Raw genomic sequence first — 10,898 nt, 5'->3', positions numbered from 1 at the left:
ACCATTTATTTTATGACTATAATTTTTGAAATATATTTCCTTTTACCATATAATTTAGGATTTCTTAATTAAATATTATAAAAATAATAATATAATACTTTAAAAAAATAGGTGAAAAGACAATTTTGTCTATTGTAAAGTATTTTAATGAAGAACAAAAAGTTCAAATCACTTTTCTAAGGGTTTTCACACTTTTAATATATAATTATTATTATATAGATATAGATAAAGATTATATATTATAGATTATAGATTATCATTATATTATTATTCTTGTGTTTAATATTTTAAAATTACTTAAAGTCCTTTTTTATCTAGTTAAGAGATTATAGTATTTAGCACTTGCAAAAAAAATTAAAATTTTGCCTTATATAAAAAAATTATAATTTATTTAAATAACATTTATAGAAAAAAAAATAAAAAGTAAGAAGTGACTTTAGAAAAGGAGTTAAAGTGGTAAAAATTGAGGAAATTTTTTTCGTAGGTTTCCTTAAATTATTTATTATATTTTTTAGTTGGATAAAATTGTCACGATAAGTAAATCCTAATAATATATTTCCTTCAACACTAACCTAAATATCCTCCCACGTATATAATGTAACAAAAATTCCTTCATCAATGAACTCAAAGACACGATTTATAATGCAGTATTGCGTCCGAAGAAGCTCACATGAAACGATATGCTCCTTTCAAGGAGTTTATGAATTTATATCTTCAATTATTCTTGTTCAAAGGGGTCTTAAGTATGTACTATTTTTTTTTTTATAATCTTTCTTCTTTTGTTGTTCGCTTTCGTTTAAACTATTATATATATGTCAATAGTTTGTCCTTCAGATAGTTCTCTTGTGTTGGTGTTTTTGGTAAAAACATTGACAATTTCTCGTATTTCTTTTTCATTTGAAACTTTTTAATCAGAAGTTGAACGAAACAAGCATGCTGACACCAAAAATCAAAACATACCAGACCATCCACATGCGTGCACTAGGACAAGCTAAGCACACTCAAGTAAGTATTATGTTTAGCTTTTTGTTACTTTAGCTTTTAAGAGCTTTTTAAGAATTATAATTCTTTTAATTTTTTGATTAGTATTAATTAAATAACTTGTTCGGGTTAGAAAAATACATCTATAAAAACAACTAATAATGGACATAACTTCCAGCTAAACTTTTCCTACAATTACAACGACATATCAAGTTATCAATCGCGAGTTTGATTTTTGATTCTTCTGCCTCTACTTTTGTCTTCTTAATTTTACTTTGACTAGGGACATTCGTGCAACACACGTACTTATAAACTAGTATACAAAAAGTAAATAGTTTACAACAAAAATAGTCAAATTTTTATTTACAACAAAAATGACCATTAGGCCATTTTTTCCCTTTTTCTTTTCTTTTTGCAGTAGTAATTTAAAATTTACAAAAATTTTTGTTCTTTTTTTTCTACATTTCCTTTATTTAAAAAATTATTTTTTAAAAACTTTATATTTACAATTTTTTATCATGATCAATACTGTATAAAAGGTGTATAAACATTTATCGATATTATATAAATAGTGCACAAATATGTATCAATATTGTATAAATAGTATATAAATATTTATCACTATTATAAATAATGTATAAACATGTATTGGTATTGTATAAACAATATATAAATATGTATTGATACATATCAATATATAGTGATTGTCTTTGGACCCCATCATTCACCTGAACAATTTCATCTTCTTCTTCACACCATTTTTCTTTTGGTAACTGAATTTTTACTACCACATATAACACTAAGATCAAAGGATGAGTCTGGGTTGGACGTAGTCCCAAACTCAGACTGTACAACTCAACAAAAAACTCTTTCTCCTTCACACTATTAATACCAAAAATACGCTACTCCAGTTGTGATCCATCAAAGAAACACACCAACAACACCACTACACAAAAAATCACCCAAAAAGATGCATTTCACCAATATACTATTGGGGAACAATAGTAAATTTCACTCTCAATTGTGAAAGCAACAATAATAATATTTCTTATATAATAGCATTAGCAAGTACAATAATAATAACAACAATAATAATAGCAATAATGATAATAATAATAATAGTAATAATTAAATAATTATTATGATATTTTAAGTAACATATAAAATACTTGAGTCGTGATAGGCACTGTCCTAAGAAACTATTTTCGCAATGAGAAATGTTTCCCCAGGATTAAATAAGCACTTCCCTGATTAATTAGAGGATATTCAAAGTTAAGTAAGTTGTCCCTAATTAACCAGAGGATACATGAATCAACAAAATTAATTATAAACCAACAAGTTTTAATTTAGAAGAGAAATAGCAAAATTATTATAAGATAAAAGCAAAATGAAGCAAGATTGAGAAAAGTTAGTAGAGAAGGAAAAGAGAATATATATGTTAAGTTGTGTTTTTCATTGCTCAAAGTGTTGGCTATTATAGCCAATTTTAATAGGTGAAAATTGAAAGGAAATTAATAAATAAATTTATTTTTACTTTGGGAACAAGAATAAACTTTATGTGTTCCCCAAGTATACATTTTAATTGGTCCCCAAGTAAAATGATTGGCCATTAATTTGCCATATGGTCAAAATTATTTTTCTTTCATTATTTAAAAAGAAACTTTAATATATTTATTTTTCACTTGAAATTGAAAAACAATCAATTTTAAATATTTTAAAATATCTATATGCAGCACTATGCTTATCATATCCAATAAGGATTCTAGTTTGATCAAACTGAAGGAGTCAGTAAAAGACCAAAAGGTAGAGGTTTTCTTTCAAGGGGGAGATGGTATGTTGAGATACCAGAGTAGAATCTGTGTGCCAGGTGTTGATGATTTGAGGCAGCGGATTATGACGGAAGCGCATGGTGCGCGATATTCCATTCATCTAGGACCACCAAAATGTACCACAACTTGCGAAAAATCTATTGGTGGAATGGTATGAAGAAAGATATAGCAGAGTTTGTAGCTAAGTGTGCAACTTGTCAACAGGTTAAGGTAGAGCACCAAAGACCTGGTGGTACATTGAAGGAGTTTGGTATCCCCACTTAAAAGTGGAAAGAGGTGAATATGGACTTTGTGACTGAATTACCCCATTCGCGTCGTCAGCATGATTCGATTTGGGTCATTGTAGACAGATTGACTAAGTTGGCGCATTTCTTGCTAGTTCACACATCCTACATAGCTGAAGATTATGCCAAGTTGTATATCAGAGAGTTAGTTAGATTCCATGGAGTTTCTTTGTCCATCATCTCCGATAGGGGTACTCAGTTTACCTCTCAGTTTTGGAGAGCTTTTCAGAACGGTCTTGGCACCCAAGTTTATCTTAGTTTAACTTTTTATCCACAGATAGATGGTCAGGCAGAAAGGACCATTCAGACTCTAGAGGATATATTGAGGGCATGAGTTCTTGATTTCATAGGTAGTTGGGATAAACATTTGTCGTTGATTGAGTTCGCTTATGATAACGGTTATTATGCTAGTATTCAGATGACTCCGTTTGAAGCTCTTTATGGGTGGAGATGTAGATCGCCAGTTGGTTGATTCGAAGTAGGTGAGGCCGCTTTGATTAGGCTAGACATGATATTTGAGGACATGGAGAAAATTCAGTTGATTAAAGAAAGATTGAAAGCAGCTCAGAGTTGTCAGAAATCTTATGCAAATGTAAGAAGAAGAGATCTTGAGTTCGAGATTGATGACCTTGTATATTTGAAAGTTTCACCCATAAAAGGGGTGAAGAGATTTAGCAAAAAGGGAAAGCTTAGTCCCAGATATGTAGGCCCCTTCCGAATTTTAAGTCTTGTTGGGAAGGTGGCGTATGAGCTTGAGCTACCCGCAGATTTATCCTCAGTTCATCCAGTGTTCATCTGTCCTTGTTGAAGAAGTGCATGGATGATTCAGCCGTTATAGTCCTTCTAGAAAGTATAGATATTCAGAATGTCCTTTCATATGAAGAAGTTCTAGTAGAGATTCTTGATCGTCATATTCGTAGATTAAGGAACAAAGAAGTTCCCTTGGTCAAAGTTCTATGGCGAAATCAATCCATTGAGGGTGCTACTTGGGAAGCAGAAGTAAACATGCATACCAAGTATCCTCATCTCTTCTCCATGAACTCGGATTCAGCTGGAGGTAATAATCTTCCTTCATTCAATTCTTTTTCCAGTCTCAGATCAGATTCAGCTATATAGTTGTCTTTATGTAAAATTCATGCACTTACAGATTAGTTCAGTAGCTTAGTATGTTTTAGATTCAGTCATACAATTATTTCAGTTTTACATGATAGCTTATAGCCTCAGATTTCTCAGTATTTTCAGCTTAACTAGCCACATCTGAGGATGAATAGCCCAAGGGGGAGATATTGTAATACCTCATACTTTTTCCTAGCTTAATTTCGCTCCGAGAATGTCAAAGGTTAGCTTAAAAAATGAATAACTTTTATTACATGTAGAATTTTCCAGATTCAAACACTCCATAGTATAGAAAATTGAATTAGCTTCCCATCGATACCAATTTTGCCCAAATCCGATACTCGGTTTAGAAGTTATGGCATTTTTAGTAAAACAGTATGCCATTTGAGTAAACACAGCATTGCGGTGAGGGTTAAGTTACCATTCGTCAAATTCAAGTGGACCACCGCGATAAGCTCGCATCACGATGAGGTTCAATTTCCCAATTGTCAATTTTTAGTGGCTCACCGTGATGGTGGCGCATCGCGGTAATGACCCAACTGGCATTTTAGTAGTGCACCACGATAGCTCCATATCGAGTTAAACTTCCAGTTCCCACTCGTCCTTTTTCAATGAGCCACAACGATAGTGGCCCATCGCGGACGCATATAAAATCGAAAAAAAACTGTTTTCAGTTTTGACCAAAAATTTAAAAGGGCACTTTGGTCAGTTCCCAAATCCCCAATTCGTCATAAACAAGGAATTAAGCCTATTCTAAGAACTTTATTCTTATTTTCATCCATTCTCTCTCAAAGAAAAAACCTAGAGCTCAAAACTTACTCTCCAATAAATCAATTTTTCTCCATTGTTTCTTCCAGAAAACTCAAAATTAAGGATTCCCAAAACAAGATAACCGAGAGTTCATCTTCAAAGGCTCAAATAGAGATTCAAGTTCAAGCTTTCTTAGATATTTCATCAATAAAGGTATGTGGGGTTTATGAACAAGGATCCTCTTTCATCCTTGTGCCCAAAACCAAAATTTTATTTTAAATTTATATAATTTTGAATGATTATGCATGAGTTTTAAATTAGGGTTCATTCCCATTATTGACAATTGCAAGATTATGAGATTTCAAGTATTTTAGAAGTTGAATTGCATGACTATTTTTATATTTTCATGCCTATTGCAGTAATTTCCAGATTTTGAGATGAATTATCATTGTTTTCATTATCAAACATGATTATTATGATGTTTTGACATGAGACTGATGCATGGGTTACTATCCCAAGATTGAATGTTGTTATTTCAAGAATGATTATGCTTTAAGCATCAGATGATCAGTTTATTTTTAGATTTTTATTCAAGATTCGATCTTTTGATCGTCAGATAAGATTTGGAATCCACTTTACAAATTTATTACAGATTTCAGAAATTAGAATAGTTTTATTCAAAGATTGAATCTGATAAATGCATAATTGGTTTCATAATAACACTTATGCTAGCTTTTAAAGTGAATTTCCAACAGAATGAGCATACAAATTAAAAGGGAGTAGTATTTAGTATCGAGCTAGAAGTGTGGGATTGGCGTGCCCTATCTTCCACAGAACTACATAGGCAATGTAGGTACAGATTCAGATTATTCCCATTTTTATGTGGATGACATATACAGATGTGATTACTTAGATTAGATTATAATCCTTAGAAAGAGTATGACACTTGTCCCTATCATGAGATTTTCTCTGTTGACACCTAATTTTTTCCCTCCACGACTAAATTTAATCCTGAGTTTCTTCAGTTTTTAATAAACCAAAATAATTATTTCATCCAAATAACAAAAAAAAAAACTTAAAATATTTTTGATACGTGATTTTGTCATTTTAAGTGGCGATTATATACTATCGTGTTCAGTTATACGAGATTATATAATTTGTTACTTAAATATTTATTTTATAAAATATCGGATTTAATTAAGGCTTATCTTGAAAATAAATTCAAATGATTAAAATCTTAATTTAAATATAATTTATTCTCAAAAATAATTTATTTGGATAGATATGCATTCATTTTATTAAATCAAGAAGCTCGGAATTAAAAAAAAGTATTAATTCTTATCGAATTTTAATTTAATTTAACCAATCTATTAGATTTGACCATAATTGAAAATTGGTCATAATTGCAATGCAATTCGTCAATTAATTTTTAATTTGGTAAAATAAATAAATATGGCTAAATTTTAAATTCGGGTTATATTTTAAATAACCCCAAAATTCTCAAGAACTCTCATAACTTTTACCCAATTCCCACCAAAAAATAAATTCAAATTGTATTATTCCCCCCAACTTTGTCCTTTTCCAATTTTAAAATTCAAAGATTGTACTATATTGTACTATTTTCCCCCACATTATCTTTCACCTCACATTATCTTTAATTTTTACATTTCATAAACCCCCCTAAATGCTTTTTCTCCCACATTGGTAGATGACAAGAAATAAATCTCTATCCTTTTCTATATATACTTTTCTCCCACATTGGTAGAAAAGGAAAAAAAATACCTCATTCTCTCCTATAAATACTACCACTACTTTGGTATAGAGAGGAAGGGGAGAAGGAAGAAAAAAAAAAGGCTAGAAAGGAGAAAAAAAATCCTTTTGAGCAAAAATAGTTATTTTTATTTAGTAAAAATTTTTGTTTCATAAAGTTGATCGGCTAATCAAAATTTTTGAGTTGCCGGCGACGTTTTTCGGTGGTGGTTGATTCCAACGAAACTCGTAGTCTCGTTTTGCTGCCCCCCAAAAGGTAAACACACCTTCTTTTTTCTTTTTTTTATTATTTTAGTTTTTATTATCGTTTTTATCTTCATCTTTTTTGTTCTTCGTAGTTCGTAGATATAATTTTATTTGTTGGGATTGTATGTTATATATGACCTTGAAGGCCCTAGGACATTGTGGTATCGATATTCTAATTATTTTCATGTTCATGATATAAAAATGATCTAGCAATAGTTGTATGTTCCTTTTTTGACTTTATTCTTTAATTATTTTAGATAAAGTTTCAATCTTTGCTTAAAAGATGTATTTATGCTTTTTTAAAACGCATTGTTGTTGGATACATTTGTTTTTAGTATGTAAAGTTATTTTCTTTATGTTTAGAAGAATAGTTAATGTTGAATGTTTTGCCTTTTCACCTTATTCTTTGATTATTTGAATAAAGTTTAGATCTTTACTTGAAAAACGATACCCATGTCTTGGTTAAACTTATTGTTGGTAGATATATTTGTTTTTAGCATGTAAAGTTATTTCCTTTATGTTGAAAAGAATAGATAATATTGATTGTTTCTTTTTTTTTTTACTTTATTCTTTGATTATTTTGGATAAAGTTTAGATCTTTACTTGAAAAACAATACCCAAGTCTTGTTTAAACTTATTGTTGGTAGATATGTTTTTTTTAGCATGTAAAGTTATTTATTTTATGTTGGAGGAATAGTTATTATTATTTGTTGCGCCTTAATAAAAATAGTAATTAGTTAAGTCAAAAATTTGTCATTTGCTTACTAATTATTTTAATAGATTTCAAAACCCTCATATAAGATATGAAGTGCTAGCTTTATTTTTCATCCAAGATGTTTATTCTTGTTTGTTCGCATGTTGTCTTTTCAAAATGATAAGAAAGTTCGAACTTTTGCGGCTAAATAAAATTATTTGGATATTTTTGACTCATGCATAGTATGATTGTGAAACTTTTGCTTTGCATTTTTTATTTGTTGACTCTCATTCTTGTGCAAGTGTGCTTATTCTTGTCATTCAAAAATTGGTTCTTGATAGTTTCTTTTACTTTGAAATATGTCACTTTTATGCCTTGAACATATATTAATTTCTTTATCTTTTCTTTGTATGCAAAAAAAAAAAATATCTCGAGTTCAAATGGATTCCTCTTCTCTTGCATTTCGTAATGGGCCAATGGGGTCTACCCCTTCGAGTCAACATGGCGTGCGGGTGCTAGAAGATTGACGAAGAAGGAAATGGGTCAAAACCCATTGATGAGGTCATTAAGAGACTTGAAAAGTCTCAATTTTTATTATTGTCTTCTTTTTATTTATTCATTTAGTCATTTATTTATTCATTCATTTCGGCCTCAAAGCCAAAGTTGTATTTAATATAGGTGGAGCAAGACTCGAGTCAAAGGCTCGAAAATAGTTTAGGACAAGTGAAATGGGTCGGAATCCCAACTAGACTAGGACAGGTCTTGTTGATTTGGGCTCAATGGCCTAAATCCTTTACTTTCTCCTCCCTTCCCCTTTTATGTGTTTATTTGTTTATTAGTCTTGTTTAGACTTAGTTAAAATACCTACTAAGTCGCCTAAATCAATTTTACACAAGTTTTTTTTTTAAATCAAATCATTATTTCAACAAATTAATCTTATCTGAAGATAATCAAAAGATGTTTTCAAACAGTCCAGATAACCGCAAGTTAGCGGACGTTTTAGGTGCCTAACACCTTCCTAAAATGTTAATAGGAACCACTTATCTAGAATCTCTAACTTAAAATAATTTTTCTATTTTGAATCGTTTGAAGTAACTCTCTAAAGGTTTCTTAATTCCTTTTCAAAATTAAGTGGCGACTCTCTTCAAAAGTTAAAATTTCTGCAAAACATTCTCCATAGGGGAATAAGACGTTGGACTCCATGTTAGCTCACATGGTTTATGTCGATTAGAAGAACCTCCCTACAGAAAGAGTAATACTAATAGAAATGAATAACAAAAAAACTTTTAGAAAACTAAGTGTAAAGGCTCATAGATTTATTCAGATTATTCTTTACAGAAAGATAATAACTACAAATTTTAGTTTTCAGATCTCAGATATAAAAGTGAGTCTTTTCTACACTTAGACAACATGATTTGCAGAGAGATCAGTAGCACAGCTTTTAGAACTAAATGTTATGACTTACTAGATTTATTCAATATGCTTTACTACTCATGATTACAAATTTCAATTTCTCAGTTACTCAAGCTTATGTGAGTTATTTACATTTGACATGCATTATTTTACCAATGATGATGATGATTGATATACTGGTTTTACGTATGTATTTCACCCCCATATACTCAGTACATTCCCACGGTATTGATCCACATATACAACTATGTGCTACATTATCTCATAATGTAGGTTCAAGTGCTCAGTTTCAGCAGCGTGAGTGATTTCGAGCATCTCCATCCACAACCCAACATTTGGTGAGTCCTCATAGTTTGGGGACTTATTTATTCAGTTTATTTTCAGCTTATCAGTTTAGATAATTCAGTATTCTTTTCAAACAGTTTGAGTCAACTGGGGGTTTGTCCTAGTGACTCTCTAGATAAATATATTAGTAGTAGAGGCTTGTCAGACTACTAGTTTTGATATAGATTTTCAGATTGTTTCATCAGACCCCTAAGACTAGTATTTTTCAGATATTATATTCAGACAGTTTTCCGCATTTAGTATGATTTTGATGTCTATTTTTCATTAGTATGAGATTCAGACTTAGTAGAAGACAGATAGGGTTAGCTTAAGGTTACTCATAGTCTTGAGCACCATGTGCCATCTCGGGACTCATTTTTGGGGCGTTTCACAACTCTTACCCGTGGGGCATAATTTGTTATTTGAAAGTCCCTGAGCTAAGTCTTGCCTCTAGGGCAATAGTTGTAGAACATCTCATAAATGAAAACATAACATGGTAGAGTTAAATCTTGCCCGTGGGACATAATTTATTATTTGAAAGTCTTTGAGCTAAGTCTTGCCTCTAAGGCAATAGTTGTAGAGCATCTTATAAATAAAAATTAACGTGGTAGAGTCAACTCTTTCCGTGAGGCATAATTTATTGTTTGAAAGTCCCTGAGCTAAGTCTTACCTCTAAGGTAAGAGTTATAAAACATCTCATAAATCAAAAAATAATGTTGTAGTGTCAACTTTGCCCATGAAACATAACTTGTTGTTTGAAAGCTATAAGTCTTGCTTCTACAATGTAGTAGTGTCAACTTTTATCCATGAAACGTAGCTTGTTGTTCGAAATTCATAAGTCTTGCCTTTATAATGTGATAGTGTCAACTCTTGCTCATGAGATGTAATTTGAATGGAAGAAATCAAAGAAAAGAACAAAAATTATAAAAATTACGGAAAAAAATGAAGAAGAATATTAAAAAAATAAAAATCAAAGAAAGTGTAGAAGTTGAGAGAGAATAGAAAAAAAAATAAAGGTTGATAAAAATAAAAAAAAATATAAATAAAAATAAAGGTCAAGAGCTTTTTTAAAAAAAAAAGAAAAGAAAAATAAAAGTCAAAGAAAACTATTTTTTTTTTTTAATAAAAGTAGATCTTGAGAAGTGTAAAGAAAAAAATAAGGTTGAGAAAAACTAAAAAGAATAAAAAAAAAGGGGAAAGAAATAATAAAAAAATCAAACTAATATAAAAAAAAGAAGTTGAGAGGAAAAAGGGAAGAAAGTAAGGGTTGAGAAAAATGAAAAATAGAAAGAGAGAAGAAAAAATAAAAATCAAAGTAAAATTAAAAAGAGAAAAAAAATAAAAGTTGAAGATATAAATATGGAGCTGTTATCCATTATGAGAATAATTTATGTAATTTACTTCATTAATCAGGGGCAATTTCATCCCCAAAAAATTAGTTAATAGGTAAAGGCTATTTTAAGAAAGCCTTTTTGTTTGGGGTTAAAATTT

Source organism: Capsicum annuum, chromosome 11 (genome assembly GCF_002878395.1).
Source record: "Capsicum annuum cultivar UCD-10X-F1 chromosome 11, UCD10Xv1.1, whole genome shotgun sequence".
Taxonomy (NCBI): Eukaryota; Viridiplantae; Streptophyta; class Magnoliopsida; order Solanales; family Solanaceae; genus Capsicum; species Capsicum annuum.
The sequence above is the reverse complement of the archived record's forward strand: the minus strand, read 5'-3'. Positions refer to the sequence as shown.